General features: G+C 42.8%; 1 protein-coding gene across 1 annotated transcript in view; it reads left to right on the top strand.

Annotated features, from left to right (window-relative positions):
- Positions 1–4,212: 4,212 nt before the first annotated feature.
- Positions 4,213–22,575, top strand: part of CYRIA (CYFIP related Rac1 interactor A) — a 60,322-nt gene continuing 41,959 nt past the window's right edge. Inside the window, exons 1-2 of the mRNA XM_074153147.1 lie at positions 4,213–4,307; positions 22,054–22,104. The gene's annotated coding sequence lies outside the window, so the exon portion shown is untranslated. The remainder of the gene's footprint in view (positions 4,308–22,053; positions 22,105–22,575) is intronic.

Raw genomic sequence — 22,575 nt, 5'->3', positions numbered from 1 at the left:
TACATAGACAAGTCCCATTACTTAATGTATATTATTCTGACTTGCTAAAAAAGGACAAAAATATAATTTATTTTTATTTTAAGCAGTGTTTTATAAATCTTGACTATTTTTCAGCTGTATGCGTGCATGTCAACATCTTTAAAAGCCTATACCAGAAGCTTAATCATACCACTTTCCTGAGCCAAGTTGTTTCATTTAAGACTGACAATGAAAATGAGTCTGCATTGAATGCCTAATGAAGATAATTAACGTATAAAATAAACACACTTTTATTGTATGCCACATACATATATTTTAAAGGGGATTATATTTCCTATATAGTTACTTCCAAATAGGGAGATAAACACAGGTCAGATTTCCAGCTGCATTCAGCTGAGACTCCTGTATTTTTGGTGAGCGGTGTAGCTGCTCTAATCTGCCATGGTTGGTCCCTTGCCAGCAAAAGGCTGGCTGCCCAAGCTTCTTCAAATGTCGTGCATCAGTGGATACAAGAAATAAACTGGGGGGTTACTGCAATAAAGGCTCAATGTGTGCTGAGAAAGAAAGCCCTTCAATCTGAAGATATCTACAACTGAGATGCGGAAGTTTTCTCTACCCCCTTACTAATGGTTGGTTCTTTGAGAGGAGAGAAAAATATTGACAAAACCACAGCAGCACCAATTCTCTCATAGGAAACAATTTCAGACACGATTGAGAGTTGTAAAATGGTAGATTAACTTCCTCCTCTCCTCTTCTGGTTTATTACGTCTCAAAAGTTACTGGCTTTACTCCTAATTTTCAGTGGTATAACTGAGAAGTAAATGATGTCCCCAAACTCCAAAATAGCACTGAGGTTCGTCTTCACCAGTGATGAGCAGCTACAATTCCAAACAACATCAGTGGCACTGTGAATTATGCAAGTGATGACAGGACCGTACTGAATATTCATATAATTTACTTCATAGAAGACATTAGCATTACCCTTTTTTCTGTGTTAACCACAAAAATAAAGTACTTCCAGACTGAGGAGTTGATTAAGGGGCTGATTCAATGGCCACTGAAATTGAAGACACTTCCCTTTGAATTTGGTAATCTCTGAACTAGGCGCTAAACCTTTCTTTTCTGAGAATGCTCTTTGTACCAACCTTCTTCACTTCAGTCTGCACAGAGCTAAAATGAGCATTAGGAAAGATGTCATTTTATTCCACAAATCAACTCCTACATGTAATACTTGAGAAAACTGCTAGATAAATACATTAGTTCTGCTTAGCAAGTTAAACATCAAAGGCTGAAAACTCATGTTCCCGTCTGTTTTGAGGTTGCTGGTAGCATCCAGATGATTGTTAGTGCAATTCTGCATAAAGCCATGAGATTCAAGACTTGCAAGGCACCATACTTTTGACAGAAGTCTAAACAACACTGTTCCAGGTAGATAAAAATTCAAATATTTGCCAACTTTGTAGATGACTTTATGAATCATTTCTGTTTTAAAAAAAATAATTCTCTATGTCACCATTCAAATTACAGCAGATGGTATAAGGCCAGCATCTAAAAAAATTGGGAGATTGCTGCTATGCTGCTATGTCCCTGTTAAGCCATGGCAACTGGTTGTATATACATTGTCATAGCTGTGAAATAAAATGTGTTAAATTCCCCTGAGAATGGAGATTGCAGATCGATTTGGATGGGACTCAGTGTGAAATTCAGACTCCTAAATTCTAGATGTCTGTATGCAGGTGTCTTCAGCTAGGTGTCTAAGTTTCCACTGTAGTGAAGACAGATTCACTCTGAGCCACCTAAGTTACTGTACGGGTCACAGGACCCACAGGGAATCTGGTGCTTATGGCAGAGCAGTAGAAAACAAGGCATCTTAAAAAGCCCTGAAGCTTTTTGCTTACTCCACCTGCAGACCAGCACCTGGGTCAATGGAGCCTGAGTAGCTTTGAGCTGTGATAACACAGCCTCTTAGCAGCTGGTCCATTGCAGACAATCAGCAGATGACTGATTGTAGGCACCTGCCTGCTTCTTGTGATGCGTGAGACGTTCATATGAAAGCACCAGATCTGGGCCCTACTACTGCAGGTAATGGGAGATTTAGACACCTAATTAATGTCTAAGAACATGCAGGTGTCTATATACCAACATTTAGAGGCACAATTCACCTGTGTATACACAAGCACATCTGTTCACCTGGGAAAGTTTAGGGTGTTTGAGGTACTGGGATGGGGCTGGTAGAGATGAGGTAGAACTTTATGGGAATCCTGCACCTCTCCAAAGCAAAAACTGGGCACTGTGTGAGATCCCTCAGAGTCCAAGTGATTACAGATTACTTTATTGTGGAATCTGAACTCTACCCCATGTGCCTCAAACTGAATTTGTCTCACACCAGCACTGGGGTAACAGTTTTGCGCTGGCAGTTACTGTAGCGTGGCTAATACTCAAATAGCCAGTTAAACAATTATTTCCCAATCTCTAACGTCATTGTCCAAAGCTGAGAATCTGAAATCTATCACTTGCCTGCCATTCCCCCTACAGGCTGTTCAACTTCCGTCTTATGGCAGTATGTGACGCTAAAGCTGTGTAGATGTCCTATGGTTCATTTCATCAATACATAACAGTCCCTTTGTTTTGGTTGGACTTTTCTAACTCCTAAATACTATCCATACCCAGAATCAAAATATTCTCTGGATAAGTTTCTGGTGCATTCAGTGCAGACTATCTAAGAGCATTCATAACATGCACTAATAGTCAGAATGTTTCCAAAGGATGGTGACAGCTGCCTCTTCTTTTGTAAAAGCATCCAGTTAAAGACATGTCCATTATACAGAAGGCATGCTCCAGAAAAATAAGTAAAAGGGGACATTAAGCTGCCAGCTGGGAATCTGAGGTTCAGTTCTCTCTCCTGGTTCAAGTTTTTCACGTGACTGTTCTTCCCGCTTGAAAGTGGAGCAATGCTATTTACTTCTTTTAAAAGGTACTTTGAGACTTGCGGATAAAAAACGCAAGCCAGCAGCTCAGTGTTCTACTAAACTGGGTGCTGCAAGGGTAGCTATATTAAATATGTGCTGCAGTAACAGACACCGAGCCTTTTAATAGACAAAGTATGTCACTCGAATTATTTTCCAACTAGAAAATTTGGAATTTTCAGAGCACAGAAGAACGCTTCAAGGACATCTGGAGACAGCCTGGGTAAAGGAAAGAAGTTCAAGCGCGTAAGTGATGCTGCTCTGGGACGCTTGCTCAGTGGGAGCGACAGGTCAGAGGGTCAGGTCTGCAGCAAACCGCTCGCCTTCACAGCACTTCAAAACGTGCCTTATTCATGAGAATCACACCTCTCCCTGCGCACAGGCCCTTTTTTCCACGCGTCTGCCCCAGGCAGAGCGCGGCTGTGAGCTCTCGGGTGGTGCTGTAATGGCTCTGTGGTCAGCATCATGGCTTCTCACGTTTAACAGGCTCGGCAAGCAAAACCCTGGTACGAACTAATAACCCGATATTTCTGTGCTGCACTTCCAATATTGTCACTCGTAGGCTTTCTTTTCTTTCTTTTCTTTCTTCTCTTTCTTTTTCCTGTAAATGACTCACAGACTGGCTTTTGGGGAAGGGGGAAACCAAGCCCCGCGCAGCCACTCTTGCAACTTTAACCTTATTTAACCCTCAAAAACAGCAAGAGGAAGTACAAAGCGTTTTCACGAGCTGTGCACGGGCTCAGATCTGGGTTTGACGTCTTGAGGAAGTGCTGCCTCCTGCAAAGCCAGAAATGCAAAAAATGTACTTGCAGTCCCGCTGAACTCAAGCATTTACACACGCAGCCCCGACCCCCCGCCTAAAGAGCGAGCCCACCAGCTGGGAGCGGAGGGGATCTCTGAGAAACGGGGCGGATTTGGGTCCCGGCCTGTGTCCCCGGGCGGGGGTGACAGCGGCACCTTTCCCTGCCCTTATTTCTAAGCGGACACCCCACACCCCCCCACATGACGGGCTGGGGGGAGCCCGAGGGTCCCCGCGGACGGTCCCCCCTCTCCCCGTTCCCCCCGCTCGGATCCGCGCCTCCCCGTCCCCATCCGCCAACGTCCCCTCATCCGCCTCCTGCCCCGGGGAACGGCGGAGGCCGCCCCCCCTCGCTCCTCAGCCCGCAGCGGAGGGGAGGCGGGTCCGAGGGAGCCGCGCCCGCCCGGGGCCGGCCGCCGGCGGGAGCCGCACGCAGCCACCGCGGGGCGGGCCTGCGAGCGTCGCGCTGGGCCGGGCCAGGCTGGGCCGCGCCGCCGGCTGTCTCTGAGGCGCGGGGGATGGACGACGGTCCCTGCAGCGACCAGCGGCGACGGGCGGCTCAGGTAAGCGAGGGGGGGGAGGCGCAGCGGGGCCGGGGGCTGCGCGGGGGCGGGCGGGCTGAGCCGCCTTTGCCGCTCCTCCGCGCACCAGCCCCGCCGGCAGCCGGGCGGGGACGGGGCTCCCCCCTCCCGGAGAGCTCCCCCCTCCCGGAGGGCTCCCCTGCCATGTCCGCTGAGCCCCTCGCTGCCGCCTTTGTGGCCGCTCCTCGGCGCAGGGTAGAGCCCTCCCCCGGCTGCCCCTGCCCCTCGCACCGCCGCTGCGGGGTGGGGCTGGCGGTGGCGGGGAGTGGGGGACACCGGGGGACGCGGCCAACTGTTGCCGTCCCCAGACCGTTTCCAGCTCCCGTAGCACCGGGGCGGTGGGCGCCGGGAGAGCTCGGCTACCGGCTGCGCTTGGAAAGGCGTCGGTCGCGGTGGGAGCCCCCGCGGAGGTTCTCCCGGTGACCTCGGCGGAGACGCTGCCCCCCCCCCGGGACACAGGCCCTGCGGGGTGGAAGTCTCCGGGGTTTCGTTGCCGGCCGGTGGATGCCGGAGCCGCTGCGGCAGCGGGGGAGGGCAGCGGGGGTGGGCAGCGGGGGTGCGGGGAGCTGTCTCCGCCTGCCCCCCCGGGGAGCCTGGCTTCACCCCGGGTATCAGTCAAACAACGGGACGTAGCGCCTTGGTGGATTAAGGACGTGGGAGGAGAGAGGGGGATTAAAGCTCACAACTTTGGTTGTACCCAGAACTTTCTGTTCCAGCTGGCGGTGGGGGGGTGGGGGGGTGCAGGGTGCTCGAGCGGGGTGTTTCCAGAGGGGATGCACCTCGGCATCGGATGAAAAACACGGTCTGTAATACCACGTCCATCGCCTTGTTTGAATCTCTGTCCGTTGAGATGTGTTACAGGGACCAGATACCACCCTTGCATCTCTTCTTCCTATTATTATTTTTTCCCCTAATTTAATTTCAAGACCATTTAGCTTTAACTTTATTTATCTGGGTTTTGTTATGCTAAGGTCTTGCTAATACATGATGCCACCGTGTAAAACCTAATGCTCCATAATTCACTGGCAACGCAGCAAGGCTCTTAACCTCACATGCTTTCAGTGGTGTTGCTAATAACTTGCCGAGGGTGGTGATGTGGCTTGGTTTCCAGCCTGTTTCTGGTAGTCTCTGATTGCCATACAGCCGAATTTTGCCCTCTGATTTTGTTTACCAGCTCCTAAAGGCAGTTTGTATGTGTATGGGGAAAGGGTAAGTTAAGGGGGACAGAGATCTTTGTGCTCTGCTTCTGCTGTTCTCACCATCCGCAAGGTCAGAAGAAAGCAGAAAATGACTTCAGCCGTGGACTCTTAGGTGGGGAGATCTGGGATGAAATGCTGTCGTGACATGAGGTGGCCTTGTGGGCAGAGAATTTCACATGATCAGCACTGCTCTGCAAAAATACCCCAACTCATATTACACGGGGAAGAACCAAGCTGATAACTTCCCTTTTCTCTGTTATGCTAACTGGTATATTTTTACAACGTGTAAGGAAGACTTAGACATCAGCAATGTACTTTGTAAGCATACAAGCATGTAAGGAATAAACTTTGTAATTTATCGCATTTGATTCTACTTTCTGTTCTCCTGTAATGCTCCTACCCCCCATCTCACCAGGCCAGAACTAAAAACTCGTGATAAAGCCCCATTACTCATGAATTTAGCTTTCCTAGGGTAGACTTTAAAAAAAATGTTTTAATGAAATGAAATTATGGACGATGGGAATAGCATGAAGGGTTTGACTTAAACTCATGAAAAGCATAAAGTAGCAACTAAGAATAAAATTCTTCAGCTTCAATTTGAACCACTATAGCATAGTCTATCCCATCTTTAAGGTTTTACTTCAATGTGGCATGTATAAGCAAGGCTCTCTGGGCTACTTATATGGTTTCTTAATGACTGCCTAGTATTTTATTGTGTCCTGCTCTGTACTTTTTCACTACCCTCCTGTGCTGTTTTTGCAATGATGCTTAGTTTTTTCCGTGAACTTCTGTTCTGTATTAAAAACAGAAAATAAACAAACCACAAGTGATTAAAAAGACAATGTATGCCAGTAATTAGAATAACAAAATACTTGGTTAATTCACAAAGGAAAAATGGTGATCATCTTGGATACTACTGCATAGTTACTGTCAGCAGATGTCATTTCACCATAGTAGTGAATCTATTAGTGAATCTGTTAGTGAATTTTACAGTGCTGGGAAGATAATTCATTGTTAGTGTGCTTAGCTTGTCTTCATGACATCATTTTTCGACACTGTTTTGTCAGGCTGAAATATCTTGTCCTCAGCAGTATGGTAGTCTCACAAAGACATTGAGGATTTGCATGTGCAGTATGTTGCAGATTTCCACGTGTTCTGTGTTGTACAAAAAGAGAGGTCAAAATGTGTGTCAAAAATACTAGGTACTTTTAATATGAATAACAATTCCCATACTTTAATGGAAATCATAGTTTATAGGCGTACAGATACTGTAAATAAGACCTCTTTAATCGGTCATATTTATATGTATTTCCAAATACCCTTTTAATTAGAGTTCTTAGAGAAACTGTAAAAGAGTTTTGTAGAATCATTGGCGTTCTTTAGCACTAGGTGCATAATGCATGCAGTAGCACATGAAGTTGACCATTCAGTTCACATGGTATACAAAAAAGAAAAATATTATGCTGTATCCAAAACCTGTATGCAATCCAGACATCATTAGGTCTCTTGTTAAATCCCTGGAGACAAACTGAGCATGTCAATGTGACCTGTAACATCAGTGGACAGGTGAATATGCATATTAATAATATATATTGATTTGAAGGAGCCAAAACCTCTCGGTGTTTCTTCCATACTGAATTCACTGTGTATTTTGGATCTGTTTCAGTATTATCAATCATTCTTTTAGCAGTGCTTTCTACTCGTGTTATCTAGGAATGCAAAACAGTAACATTAAATCAGAGAAAACAGTTTGAGAGGCATGAATTAAAATATGTAATGTATGGGGCAGCTTGAGAGTTGCAAAAAACACAGTCATAAATTTGAATTGTTGTTTAAATTAAAATTGTAATAGAAGCTGCTATGCACTCATGTGTGAATGATGATGGGAGCGATGTGAATGATGTGAGATGTACAGGTTCTAATCCTTGTGAAGTATTGAATTTCTACCATTCTTCTACTTTCACAGAATTCTAATTCACACTTCCAAATCAAATGAAAAATGTGTCTTATTTTCTGTCTTTATATACTGCTTGATACAAGTTCTTGATTTAAACTGGTAGTTTAAGAAGCAGTAGTTGCTTCTACAGGAAAAATAACAGTAATAGATAGAGGACAGACTTTTTAGGACAGATATGACCTCATGCAGCACTGACACACAGCTGCTTGAAAGATTTTTATATGTTATTGTGGATTTTAAATATTTAGAAATAATCTTATGGTTGGTATCTTCCTGTTTCCATTAAATTATCAGTCAGTTTACCTTACTTCAGGAATGGCTACTTTTGCATGCTAATAGCTGAAATGCTCGTCTAATTTATTAACTTGCCAATAGACTACGTAACCAGTGCTCTGTGGGACTTCTTTTTGCATTTTATCCTTTTCTTCCTGTCTGTGATAATACTTGTGTAGGGCTCTTTGCAGTGGCAGTTTGACTTGTAACATCATGGTTTGGATGAATGGCGGTGCAAAAGGTGAAGCTAATGCCTCAGTCTGAGGCTTATTTTTGAGTAAATCTGTGTAAGGAATTTGTGAGGTTTGTAAAATGTGCAAAGTTCATTTTGAAGGTTCCAGCAGCAGTGCCACTTGCGGTGTCATGTGTGCTTATCGCAAGTGCTAGTCCGGTTTGGTTAAAGTCTGAAGTTAATAAACATGTTTTGTGAACGTATGTCCCTCAGACCTGTTGAAGAGCATCGATAGGGCGTGGGAGTTGTAGTGTCTGGAATATGGCATGGAGCATACCGGGATTTTGAGTTTGGTCCCATTTATGGTGAGCTCTGGATGACTGAGGCATACCTGGGCATTGGAGTTTGCACAATTTAATAACACTGTGGAGGTGCTTTGGTGTTTTTAAAGGGATGTGTAGACTTACACTGATGCTTCAGATAATAGCCGTTCTGTACTCTCCTGTAGTTCCTTATAGGTTGAACTTAAAATTTAAGTAGTTGTTAGGAGCTTTTTTCATATATAATTTATAGGATTTTGGGGGAGAAATCCTTCTCCTGGTTGTAGTACAGCCTGAATTCATGAATTATTTCGGTGGACTATTTTACAATTAGATGCCTCAAAGCTAAGGTCGATGTTCTTAAAACTGCTGTCTGAAAGCACACCGTTGTCTGTATTTTTTTACTGTGAAGAAAATCAGATGCACAGACCTTCATTTCTGCATCCATCCAGAGCTGTTACCACTGTGACTCTTCTGGAGAGTGGCATCTCTCTCCCGCCTAAACTGCCTTTAGCATCCTGAGATGGGAATGTTCCCCCAGGATTTGAAAAGCTTGCTTTCCTAAGAAATAAGTATGTGTAAGCTATTTTATCAAACTTGAGGAAGAAGTGTTTACAATGATGTTTCTTTCTCCCTCTTCTCCTTATATTCGATGGTGCATTAGTTCCATCCCTTACCAAGTGTGTAGCTTGATTCTCTGTCCCCTTTTCAGTTTGAAGCTGTCGTTCATTTCACCTGCAACTGTGTTACTTTGGGGGGAAAAAAAAAAAAAAAAAAAGAAAAAAAAAAAAAAGAATTAATTAGGCCAGAGGGAGAGTGACTCCTGTCCTGTGATTGAGGTATTCAGCTGAGGTGAGGGAAATCTGGTTTGCGTGGGTGCTTCATTCTTTCATCCAGTAAATATTTTTCCACTTCATGGTTTCAGCAGGGATAGTCTAGGAGAGTCTGTGGGTTAGGGCGCTACCCTGGCATGCAGCGATGGGGTTGTAAGGCAGCCTCTTCGCCTGGGAAGAGCCTCCCGCCCACTTTTACTTCCTCTGTGGTTGCTTTCCTGATGCTCTTAAATTGCTGGATGGTGCTTGGGGGCATGCTCCTGCCTTCTCATCCAAAGCTTCAAAATTGCGTGACTCCTTTCCTCATCAGCTTGTGAAAGGGCTGACCTTGTATCTCGCTCCTGGGGAGGCCTGAGGGTTTTACCACCTTTTTTAATACTATAGGTATGTCTTGGGCTTACAGCATAGGTGATATTTAAGGTACAGCCTTCACAACTTTGTTTCCTGTTAGGTTAGATAGCTTCCTGCTTACTATCCCAGTTATATTTAGTTTCCATTATATACCCAAAATTATTGTAGCCATGTTCAAAATTCTCTTGTGAGCCCATTTTGTGCTTCTAGTCTCATGGGCTAGTAGATCTAAGAAAAGTGTGGATTTGGGGGGGGGATGAAGGCCAGAATTTGGCAAGACTGAGGTTTCCTTCAGAAAAGAAGGTCTTTATTTTGGGGTTAGAACACAATTTGAGCCTGGTTTGATACAGTTGTCCAGCATAGGCATCTCGTCCTTGCTGAGACGCTTTACAACATCCACTGTGTCCGCGCTGAGGTAGCAGATGCAGGATGGCCAGAAGACCCATGTCCTGCTTGGAGTAGCACCTACTGGGAAGACGAGATGTTTTAAGACATTTTAAGTACTCTTAAAATTGCCTCTGCAACTGAACTGAGCCCAGTAGTGTCCCAAGACTATTATTGTCTAGGCTGAATGTGGTTAGACTGAGAAGCGGGAGGAAGGGGTTGTTTTCTTGCTTTTCAAAGCCATTTCACAGAAAACCTGCTTTCTGTTCTATTTTCTTTATTGCGAGTGTATTCGGCACTTAGCCCTGCCATTATAATTTTCATTTTGCAGCTGACCCAGATTAAGTCTGGGAGGTTAGCTTGAGTTAATGGCTTTCTGGGAAAGGAGGGGAGAAACTTCGTCTTCTGGTTTCTCTCATGCATATTAATAGCGGTGTGGAGCTGTGGGTCAAAAATTCATTACTGTCGGTTGTTAGCTGGTATGGAAATGCTGAGTGATGGTGCCACTTGCGGACCTGAATTGGTTTTGGAGAAGAAGGAAAATTCTCTCTGGTAACTGATCCATATGATCCTATCTCCAGTAAATTGATTCCAGAATTGTGTTTAAATAGCCTCCATGAGAGATGTGCAGTGGTATTTATCTGGTACAGATGATTTGCTGGCCCTAATTTTTTGGAGGGGGTTCGTTTAGTGCTGTGGAAAATGGGGAAGGAAAGGATTGGTGAGAGGAAAATGTTACAATATTATTCCTCAGAGTTGTTCAAACTTGTTTAAATTTTAGAAGGCGAGATTGTTAAATTTGTCATGTTTTATTTCTGGGAACAGTCTAATTTTGTCTCAGTTACACTTTCTTCCACCCCCATATACATGGTCTGACTCCTTACACTGTATTGCTTTGTAATTGCACGGTGTTTTGCTTCAAGGATCATCTGTAGACTGTTGGTGACTCCTTCAGATAAAGATTTTATGATGGACATTGGCATCTTTAGAAGCTTCTGGAAATAAGTCTGTGATCATCTCCCTAATAATTGATGGCAGCAGAGGAAATGGGAGCTGATATTCTGTAACCGTTTTCCCTATGTTTTTATTATTAAAGCATAAATGCGCTGTAGGACTGGAACACTTCCCTCGCCCTCTCACAAGGCTGTGCTGCAGCAGAGCTCTGTAATTCCAATTACCGCGGGGACGGTTTGCCGTTCCAAATGAGATCATGATGGGGATGCTGGAAAATGAGTCTCTCTCAAAATGTGTTTCATGCTCTGAATACTTGAGAGATTTTGTTAGAGTGCGATACTTGGGCTACAGAGTTTTATGTTTTTGGTTAGAGAAGGTGTTAAAAAATCTACTTACTGTTTTGTGCCATTATCTCTTGTATTCAAGAGGAAAATAAAAAATATTTCCTGATCTTGATGTATTCTGGGAATATGTTGCCTGTAGAACTGCAAGCAGATTTCTGCAACTAGATAATCTTACTACTTTATTTTATTTTTTTCCCAAAAGACAGGGAGAGAGCACACATATTAGGCCTTAGAAGTATAGATAATCTGCTTGTCCATTTTCATACTGTGAGACAAAAAAATGATTGGGGTCTGACTACGTACGCCTTTGTTTTACTGAGGTTTTGATTCATTATAGCGCAGACAGTATCATGTTGTCCTTTACTGAACTAAAAGTAAATCCGCCAAAAAAAAAAAATCCCCTTTTGTTCTGCTGCTGAGGAACACTGTGGGCTGCCAAATCCTGGCAGTCTGAGTCACCACAATCGTAATAAAGTGTTTGTACTTTTGCGGTTGCTGTTATTCACTGTCTCCTAATTTATTCATAAGGCAAAGGGACACCTACAGGTTAAAATACTACTTTTTAAAGAAATATTCCATGTTTATACTGAAATAAAATTTTGTCAAAAGAGAATTAAATACACACTGGTAACACTTTACCATTTGCTCCTTGGAAGTTTTAATCTTTAACAATAACAAATACATATTTAACAAATTCCATTTTCTTTGTAAGAGCATGATGGGATTATTTTAAGCTCCTTACTGAACTCTGCTGTTTTGGCCATCTCATCTGACCTGATAATGATCTGATAACCAGGGAGACTGCTTCCTTCCTAAAAAAAAATATATATATATATATATATAAAAAAATAAATTTTTAAGGACAGAGACTCTGACCCTGGAAATGCCTATCTGTGTTTTATCTTTGATGCGTGGGCTGTGACCCAGCAAGCATAACTCGTGTAATTGAATTCAGTTGTTTTCAGGATCACTCCCAAAGAAAGCAGGCAAATACCAAGTTGCGATATCCGAATAACACTCAGAATGGCTGTAGGTAAAGCTGAGGGAATGCAAGGTGGTTCTGGATCAAGGATGGGTACCTGTAAGGCTGATGGATACGTTCCCTGGCTCCAGAGGAGATGTGTGCAGGTACCCTGTGAGTGCCTGTCTGTACACTGGGGGGATATGGAGTTCTTGGGCGGGAGGTGGGAGTTCTTACAAATGCTTGATTCCATCACCTGTACATGGAGAGTAAATGGATTTCCATAGAATTTCTCAATTCTTTAGCTATTTATGGGTAGGAGTCCTCATGATTTAAGCATTTAACTCTAATATCTGTTGGTGAGGCAGAAACAATGATTTCTTTCTTTCTATTGATAAAGAACAGCGAGGCTTTTATTCCTTTTCCCCCGATACATAGGGAATTATGTGTGTTATTTACCTTTCCCCTAGCATTGGGCTATTGAAATTTCTACAGTTCTCTCAAGGAAAGCCAAATTTGGTAAGTCAGGTCATTAGTGACTTTCCCTGAATCTCCAGTGACTGTCCCTGGAGCTGCTGAACGAAGGAAGGTGGACCAAGCTGGGTGTGGGTGGTGGGCACCAGGGCGCTGTGGGACACGTATGGAAGTACATGAGGCAGAAAGTGCTATCGTTTTAATTGCTGCTCTGAGTCATACTATCGCTACAGCTGTTTCCCGAAGAAGAGGTTTGCATGCTACTGACAGGACATTCACACAAAGAAAGGAGATGGTAGATAAGCAAATGCAAATATGTTACATGCCCTCTGTCCTTTGGTTTTGAATACATTCTCCAGTGACGAGTTCAGCGTGAAACACTCGGTGACATGTAATTACATATGCACTAAGTAAATGGCAGTTGATTCGTGGTGTGCCTCTCTCAGGGTATGTATTCTTAATGCACTGAGGTAGGGCTGGGTGAGTAGTAGGAGAGCTCTGAGCTTCTCGATTCATGTGGCAATGCAGTCCTGCTCGGCTGCTGACTTCCTTTCTCCTTTTTTTTTGCCCATAAAAGGAGAAAAATGCTGCCATATGACTCGCTTTAGAGAGAATCTCAAGGCGAGGGTTGGGGGGAGGTTATTCAGGTAGCTTTGTCTCTCCTACATGGTAGGAGACATTCTGCTTTCTGTGTTTAATGGGCTATTGCAAGCAGAGTATGCCGTAGTATTTCCTTCAACTGACATTGAAGTAAAACATTTCGTTCTTCTAATAACTTTTTTTGTCTTTTCCTGTATGGATGCGAGATTCTGAAGGGGAGTTGGATATAAATGAGTTTGGAAAGAAGATAAAAATCCCAGTTCTCAGGGATTAGGCTGTCCTCCAAACCTGCAGACACTTTCCTGCTGGTGGTTAAAGCACGACTGTGTGTGGTATTCTCCCATCTTGTGCCAGTGACTGCAGGTTGGCATGCCTGAGTTTATTGCTTCATTTTGCACTGTTAAAAAGTTTCATCTCCAGTTTTCCAGAAAACAGCCTATTCAGGTGATTCTCTGAAGGCTGACCCAGAAATCAAACCTGGACATCTTCGTGCCTTTCCATGTCTGGAGAATTCCTTGAGCCCACTTGCTCTGCAGTCTTACAGTGACTTTCAGTGTACAGTAAAGCGAGAATCGCCCGACTTCCTTCGACATACTCTGACAGAAAGCATAGCCCTCCCACTGATGAGGGTCACGTTTTCTCCATAGAGCAAAGGCAATTAGCAGTTCTAATTAAGTTCCACCCAGCTTCTGCAGTGGATTACTAGGTGGTGTTTGATGGGCTCGTGATTAGGCGTTGGAATGTGGAGGATGATCTTGAACTGTCAGCTTCAGCCATGCTGCCTGCTGATGTCCTCCATGCGCGTTGAAAGCCATCTCGGTGTCAATGATTCGTAGTATTGACCAGCTTGGCTTTAGTCAGCCTTGTACCTTGCCTTTGCTTACTGATGCTGTGAAACGATTTGACGTGGGGGCGTGTAAACCAGCAGTCTCTTGTCGTGCTCAGTGCAGCACAAGGTGTTTTAGAAATCACAGCAGAATGGATCTGTCTGTGGGAAACCAGACTTTTTTCTTTGGCAACTGTGAAAACAGTTGAGAACTTTGACCCAAACATCTACTATCTTCACAAAATGCTTCATTTCGTAAGGAGTCCAAAGGGAGCTGTAGAAAATTAAGATCTCTGTAATGAGCAGCCATTTCCTAGCATCATCCTTCTCTAGTGTCACCGTAGGTATCCTGGAAACAGAGCAAAAGGACCATACTAATTCTGGATCTAAAGTCACATTTTCTTTTTCTTTCTAGCTGGTTTACTAATTTTTTTTCCACATCAGAACTAGGATGTAGGCCAAGCTCTGTGAGAAGCAGATGTCTGTCTCATGCCAGCAGTGTTATCGTCACTGGGATTTAATAAATTTGTTACTTCATTTGTGTGGGAAGGATTTTGTTGTGTTGTAGGTTTTTGGTTGTTTTTCTTGGAAGATCTAATAGTGAGTGTTCTGGTTAATTGGAGTGATGGTCTTTAGTCGAGTGTTGATGTCACTGCTGGGGACGATGTGTCATCTTTTCATCTTTTTGAAAGACAGAAATTGTACCTGTAGTTCAAGGCACTATGATTAAAGTATTCCTTGGTAAATTGGGGTGTGGGAGTTCATCGTCTGGAGCTATTAGGTTGGAGCAGATGGTTATTAGGTGGACTCACTGGACCAGATTGGCAGGCAGTACTCCAACAGTTATAAATGGTTTGTCAAGGTTTTACAGAGTAATACGCAGTTTTGTCAGTACTGTGGTAGATTGACCCTGGGTGGATGCCAAGTGCCCACCAAGCCACACTGTCACTCCCCTCAGCTGGGCAGGGAGAGAAATTATAATGAAAGGCTTGTGTGTCAAGGTAAGGATGGAGAGATTATTCAACAATTATTGTTGTGGGCAAAGCAGGTTTGACTTGGGGAAAATTCAATTAATTCATTGCCAATCAAATCAGAGTGGGATAATGAAAAATAGGAACAAATCTTAAGCCACCTTTCCCTCACCCGTTTTTTCTTCCCGGGCTCAACTTCACTCCTGATGTTTTGTCCTTCCTGCCCCTGTGTGGCAGGGGGACGGAGAATGGGGGTTGTGGTCAGTTCATCACACGTTGTCTCTGCTGCTCCTTCCTCCTCAAGGGGAGGACTCCTCACAGTTTTCCCCTGCTCCAGGTCCCTCCCACAGGAGACAATTCTCCACCAACTTCTCTAATGTGCGTCCTTACCCCGGGCTGCAGTTCTTCAGGAGCAAACTGCTCCTGCGTGGGTCCCCCATGGGGTCACAAGTCCTGCCAGCAAACCTCCTCCAGCATGGGCTTCCCATGGGGTCACAGCCTTCTTCAGGAATCCATTTGCTCTGGCATGGGGTCCTCCATGGGCTGCAGGTGGAAATCTGCTCTACCGTGGACCTCCATGGGCTGCATGGTCTTCACCACAGGCTGCAGGGGAATCTCTGCTCTGGCACTTGGAACATCTCCTCCCCCTCCTTCTTCACTGACCTTAGTGTCTGCAGAGTTGTTGCTCTCACATATTCTCACTCCTCTCTCTGGCTCCTGCCCCGCAAGGTTCTCGTGGCCAGCAGCAGGTCCATCTTGGAGCTGGCTGGCATTGGCTCTATCAGAGATGAGGGAAGCTTCTGGCGTCTTCTCACAGAAGCCACCCCTGTAGCCCCTCTGCTACTGAAACCTTGCCACACAAACCCAATACACAATACTGTTACGCTTTTAAGACTACTTCAAGGTAAGCAGAGTTGGGAGTGGAGAAGCATGTAGTGAGATGATCTGTAGGTAAGCAGTTGTGAAAGGGGTGCATGTTTTTATAGTGTCGGTATAATTTTTCAGTACACTGCATAATCAATTTCATCTATACAGAGTTTCAAAAACAGTGATTCTTGCTAAGTATAATATTTACATCCAAGTAATATTTACACCAGGATAGTTCTGTTTTCCTTTGGAAAAATTTTGTATGCCTCTGTTGTGTTTACAGAGACTTGTTGCTTGTGTTTCTTTTTGTGCAAATTAAAGGTGAATGTTTTTGATTCAGGTTTGCATGAAATTTTTTAAAGTAAATAAGTTGGGATTTCTAACTTAGAAGAAGGAAACAAATTTGTCAAGACCTATATAAGTTTTGAATTGCTGAAAAAACCCCACAGATTTGTTCTTGAAATGCTAATCTTGTAAAGTGAATTTCCTCCTTGCTCTCCACCCCAACGTGGGTAAAATTTGGAGCAGCAGAGTCTCAGCTGCTGTGCATTGGGATGCTGTCAGCGGAGCTCTGCCCGCTTTGTACCAGCTGACAGTCAGGACCCATGTTCTGCTGGCAGCAGTCCAGGCTTGCTGAAATTAAGAAGTCAGATGCTCACCTTCAGTCTGTCTGAACACATTAAATAAATTCCTAAACCTAGAGAGTGTGGATTTTCAGGTGTGCTGCATGTAATACATGTGGAAACACAAATGCTTAACTCTGACATGGTTATTTGGTTCTGTTCTCTTGATTTTAAAGCAAAAACCACCTAGGTGAGGATGTGATATTAAAGCCAGAAACTATAATGTCTGGAAAAGGTGACCTGTTAATTCTGAAATGCGTTGGCTACTTATGGAATTAACTTCTAAAAATGATATTCTCCAGAAGCAACTGGGTACTATAGTCGTGATGCATGTTCGTAGTAGGAACTAAATAAGGAATGGTTGTGGCATGCGACTGTACTGTTACATTTTTAGTGCTGTTCGTGACACAGTTTTGTCCTGTGCCAACTAACACTCTCCGAGATAATGCCCAGGCATAGTTCTGGGGTTAGGAGAGACGGTGGACCATTTCCAAAAGGCTGTTTGGATCTGGCCGGGCTGTTTTGGAGGGATAGGATTTTAGTTGTACGGCCACAAGCTGTACCATGCTTGTTGGTTGCAAGCCCAGAGCATGGCTACATGCCCTGGTCTGTTTTATTTTCTGACATATATGTGGCCAGAGATTCTGCTTTCCAGGAAGCTGAAAATCCCAGAAGCTGGGATTCAGCAACTTCTTTAGGAAAGCAATGGTAGCACAGTCTTTGTGTGCTTTGAAGGATAGGGGGGGGAAAAAAAAAAAAAAAAAGATGTCACACCCAAAAGTGAGAAGCTGCATCTGGAAAAATAATCCAGACCAACGTAAAATCATAGAATAGTTGAGTTTCATATTGTTTTTGTAAGAAAAGCCCCGGGGAGTACACAGGTGTAATTAGCCATTTTGAAAGTGCTATTTTTTTATAAAACATCTATTTATGAAGAATTATGGCCTGGCATTTTAAATCAAAAATGAATAAATTAAATATAAGCAGATGGCATCTACAGTGCCCTCAACCAGAGAATGTATATCCTGACAGTAGTGTACAGTTTATCCCTGTCCTAAGCTTTGCCTTCTGTTAACTAAAGGAGCAGTAGCAACCTGCTAGCACAAACCTGAATTGGCATGATATTTAAGTTTTGCCTGGAAATCCCTGTGTCAAGCAAATGTTTCAGAATTCTTCTAATTGTCTGATTGCCTCCTATCAAGGAGCTGCAAGTCTAACTTTATATTTTACAAAAACTGTAGGGTGTGGGTGGTTTTTTTTTTTTTTTCTTGGGTTTTTTTTAAGTCGTGTTAAAGCTATTAGCATCCTAATCACTTCAAGGAGTCTGGTCCAGCAGACAACTTACAGGTTGACACTAGCCCGTGGAGCGCTTCCATCTGTCTCGCAGCCTCTCTTCTATAGGAGATGAGGAATAGCTGTGGGGGCAATGTAAGCTGCCTGGTGACCTGGCCCCATATCCCTCCACCTGGAAGTGGTCCAGTGATGAGGGAACTGAGCTCCCGGTCCCCATGTGGACAGTGGTGGGCCAAGTGCCATTCCTGGGTTGGAAATTCCTGGAGTGATTTGTGGTTTTGGGGGTTGTGGGGGGAGAGAATCGAAGCTCGGATTGGGATGCTGTAAGGATGAACTGCCCTGAATTACCTGTATTACCATCGGCATCTCTTGCATCTTTCTGCATAATAGTGAAATAGTACCAGCTTGGTAGTAAAAGCTTTAATGAGCCTGTGCTTTTTTAGTACATACATTGATAAGTGTGTTCTGCTGGTGCTCCTCCTTTTTTTTTTTTTTCCTATATCTTAAATCAAAATACAGATCTGTAATTTCATTTTGGAACATGTACTTTCTACTTTTTGAGTAAAGAACTTCTAAACCATGAAATAATATTGCAGTTGCATAATTAGGATTCAGTCTGGCCTCTGACGCACACATCATCTTATTTAACTCCTGTTTCTCCTTCGAACTACATTATGTCGTCCATTCTGTAACGCAACTGCACCTAACTCTTTATGTGCAAGCAGAATTAATTTACCATCTTTGCTCTTAATGCTTTGTTGAATACTGATCATACAGCCTTAATTATTTCTTACACAGCAGGAAACTTTCAAAGTAGCAGCTGTGTTTTGCCTTAAGTCGAATTGGTTGTGGACTAAAACTGCTGAAATCCCTGAGTGGATAATAAGCTTTACTCCCAGCAGGTCCCCCAGACTGCTATGCTGAGGGTACTGAGCTGACTTCTGCATTTCATTGTATAAATGCATTTTAACTAGGGATAAATTGACTTACTGGCTGTTGTCAAAACAATAAAAGAGAATTTTCTCTTCTGCATTAATATGTGATGGTTTGCCTCCTTGGTGACATCCTTCCCTTAAAAGCAGCATTAAGGTTTTTTGCTATGGTTTCCACTGTGTCTTATTTGTTTCTGTCCAGTTTTATCATGCTGGTGTTTAAGAAATGATCACTTTCCTTTCTTCCTGACTCAGGAATTCTCCCAAGGAGTAGAGTGGTTGCTTATAAACATATTTATTCACCCTGTGTTGAGGTCAGAGTTTTGTAAGGAGTATCTTGGTATTTAGTTATTTTATAAACAAGTGTTGTCCTTCTTGATTCTCCCCAGCGTTCTTATGGAAGACTCTGATACCAATCTTGGACTGTTTTTCTCCACTTTTAAAGAAATATTCTGTTTTAAAGACCCAAAACTGGACATTTGAAGCTCTTCCAGTCAGAGTAATTCATCCTCTTTCTCTCCCATGGCACTTGCTTCCCCACTCAGCAGCATCTCTCTCAGTCCAAATATCTTCCTTCAATGAACTTGCCTTGCAGCCCGTTCCACGCAGTTACTGCTTGCTGAGCAAGAATTGCTTCCTGGCATCTGTTTGTAGTCCTTTTTCCATGCCCGTTTCATACCCCTTTGTCATTGGGGCTTTACAAATTGGACCGACAGAATTTTTACATCCCATTTGAGATTGTTTTAGTTTGATTCTGGTTTAGACTGAAAGAAATGTGGATATCCAGGATACATTTCAAAAAAGATTAAAAAGCAGACTTCCAGAATGTAATGTGTATTTTGTTAAAAATCTCATTCAGTGCTAGCTACTATTTAAGTTGTGCTTAGGATAGCTATTCCATATAAATTGCAAAGTTTTTGTAATTTCATGATTCATGGTTTTTTGTTTCCAAAATTTAGTTTTTCTATATAAAAATGTGTTTGGACTTCCAAAGGTAACTGTGTTGTAGTCTACTTCCCAGCCATGGTCTGTAGGCTTTTTGTGAGTATATTTTGCACCTGTTATGTGAGAGCTTATTGTTGCCAGCAGTGTTCATTTTCTCCACGTGAGCCAACTCATGTAACAGAACAAACTGGTCTAACATAAAGATACCGAAATTATGATTGTAACTCAAGAAAATTCTGATTTCCCTTTCTTTTGCTCTATGTTAGATCTCAAGATTTTTAATGAGCCTCACTAGGCTTATGCGCTCTGATGAACATACAGTTTTTTAAAACAAACCAATTGTCTTGTTTTGCACTATACAAATTCTAAAATTTCTATAAAATACATTTTATCTTCTATTCTTGCATCTATTTCACAACTTTTATGCTATTTTTTTTCTTACAGCAATCTTTTATTTTTATTTTGTAGAGTTTTAGCCTGGATTTTTTTCTGTCCCACTTGCAATCGGTTTAAAGGTTTCTGGAAATTTTTTACCATAATTACACTTGTCTGTCTTGTTCTATAATTAATTAATTTTCTTGAAAAACATTTTTGTTCAAATACTTCTGTAGAATTTGGTGAGATATCTCCTGTGCATTTGAAGGGAATGTAGTAGTTGTTCGCTCTCAAATTATGATCTTTGTAGTCATATTTCCATTTAATACTTCCAGAAAAAAGCAGAAATTTAGTACCTTTTTTTCTCTTACTGAAGTCTTTTTAGTTCTGTTTTCTTTCTTATGTTAATGGGTTGTGAAATCAATTAAACTGTGTTGCCTGTGGCTTCAGTGACTAAAAACTTCTGATCTTTCCACATTGATTAACTCCTTCTGGAATGGATCAAATAAATGGGTCAAATCATGGCTCATATAAATAGAGTTCTGCAGGTACCTGCTTTGGTATGAGATTTTTAATTAATTTATTTAAGGAGTTTAGCTAGCAAATGCTTTCTGCCCCTTTCTCAAACTAACTTAGGGCCTTTTTTTGTGTCGTGACATTCCTCCAAAGCCAGCTGATGTTATGTCAGGATAGTCTGTGCTAGACTTGCCCTTTCAAAGATAAATTCCAATTATCTTAATTTCACAGGCCTCTTTCTTTACCTGCATTGTTTCTGTTTCTGTTCTTTCCGGTCTCCTCTTCCCACCTGTAATCCTTTCTCATCATTTTCATCCATGCTGTGGATCTTCACTTTCTCTCATTCCTAGTAAAAAATTTGTGTTTAATGTGAACTTTGCTGCTTTGTTGCTTAACCACTCTTTCCAGTTAACATTAATTACATGAAGCTTGGAAAATACCTAAACCTTTAGTAGATTGGGTGTTAATGTGGTCTGATAAGTGCAATACCCTCTTTGAAACTTTTGCACAGATGCTCATTTAATTAGTGCTGGCATTCCTGAGTCCTTCAGACTTGTCATTTTTTTTGTTGTTGGGTCAAGAGGAAGGGGTCGTAGAATGTTTCAAGTTGGAAGGGACCTTAAATATCATTGAGTTCCAGCCCTCCTGCCATGGGCAGGGACACCTCCCACTAGAGCAGGTTGCTCAAAGCCCCATCCAGCCTGGCCTTGAACACTTCCAGGGATGGGGCATCCAGAACTTCTCTGGGCAACCTGTTCCAGTGTCTCACCACCCTCACAGTAAAGAATTTCTTCTTAATATCTAATCTAAATCTCCCCTCTTCCAGTATTAAACCATTACACCTCATCCTGTCACTACACTCCCTTGTAAAGAGACCTTCCCCATCTCTCCTGTAGGCCCCCTTTAGGTACTAGAAGGCCTCAGCAAGATCTCCCCGGAGCTTTCTCTTCTCCAGGCTGAACAACCCCAACTCTCTCAGCCTGTCCTCATAGGAGAGGCGCTCCAGCCCTCTGACCATCTTCATGGCCCTCTTCTGGACCCGTTCCAACAGGGGCACGTCATGTTTTCATAAACCTTCAACCAGTAAATGGTGTAGAAACCAATGGTATCTAGAGCCGTTTTTTGCAACCCAGTAGGGCTTGGAGGGTCAGTAGTTGTCTCTTACTACATCACTACTCTAGGAAATGGTGGGTTTTGGAGTTCTGTGAGGGGTTTCCAGTCCTTTCCCTGTCCCGAGGTGTTCCTGCTTTGAACATTCTCTAACGCCTCCTTCCCGGCTTCTTTTCCTGCATCACTCTCCAGAGTTAACTAAGCGTCCTAAACATGGTGACAGTAGTTCACTATCCTGATGCCCTGTCCTGTGGGATTAATTGGCCTTTTGCTCTGGGCATAACACAAGATACCTTGCAGCAGTACTCATTGCCTTTAAAAAAAAAAAAAAAAAAAAAAGGAAATGACTATGTTTTGAAGGCATTTAAGTAACTTTTCTAATTTTTACTTAGTAATTAAAGCAGTTTCGTTAATAACAAATCTTCTAAACAAATTTTAAAATCCACAGATTGCAGCCTCTGTCTAAGTATCGGGAAGGCTCTGGATCATCTTCAGCAAGGTAAGAGTCGACTCCAGTGCTTTCTGTCTTGCACAGAACAGCTGTCTAGCAGATTCAAACATCATAAATGATAAATGAATACTCAGCCTCCCTTGAATGGCGTCCTGTTACGTAGTTTTATTGTTGCACCTGACGCTTTCAAAATGCTATCTGGGCATAATATTCTCGCCTTGAGGTTTTTATTTGTTTGCTTTTCTTATTATAGAACAACAACTGAGAATTCTTTTTCCCATGTACTTTTTTCATTTACTCCACTGTTTGTTTTGAATCATTTCACTGTTATTGTTCTGGTTTATGTAAACCCTTGGGATAGAATTGGCCTAGGCAGAGAATGGGATTTGTTCTCATCTCTTTTGAAGTCCCAATTCTGTAATTTTTTTTAGGCCTTCTGCTGCCTTTTTTTTTTTTTTCTCCAATCTTGACCAGCTTCCCATCAAAGTCTCTGAAATATAAGTTTTAAACACCCTCCAC

The sequence above is a fragment of the Numenius arquata genome, chromosome 9, assembly GCF_964106895.1.
Source record: "Numenius arquata chromosome 9, bNumArq3.hap1.1, whole genome shotgun sequence".
NCBI classification, from domain to species: domain Eukaryota; kingdom Metazoa; phylum Chordata; class Aves; order Charadriiformes; family Scolopacidae; genus Numenius; species Numenius arquata.
This window is presented reverse-complemented; position numbering and strand designations above follow the sequence as displayed.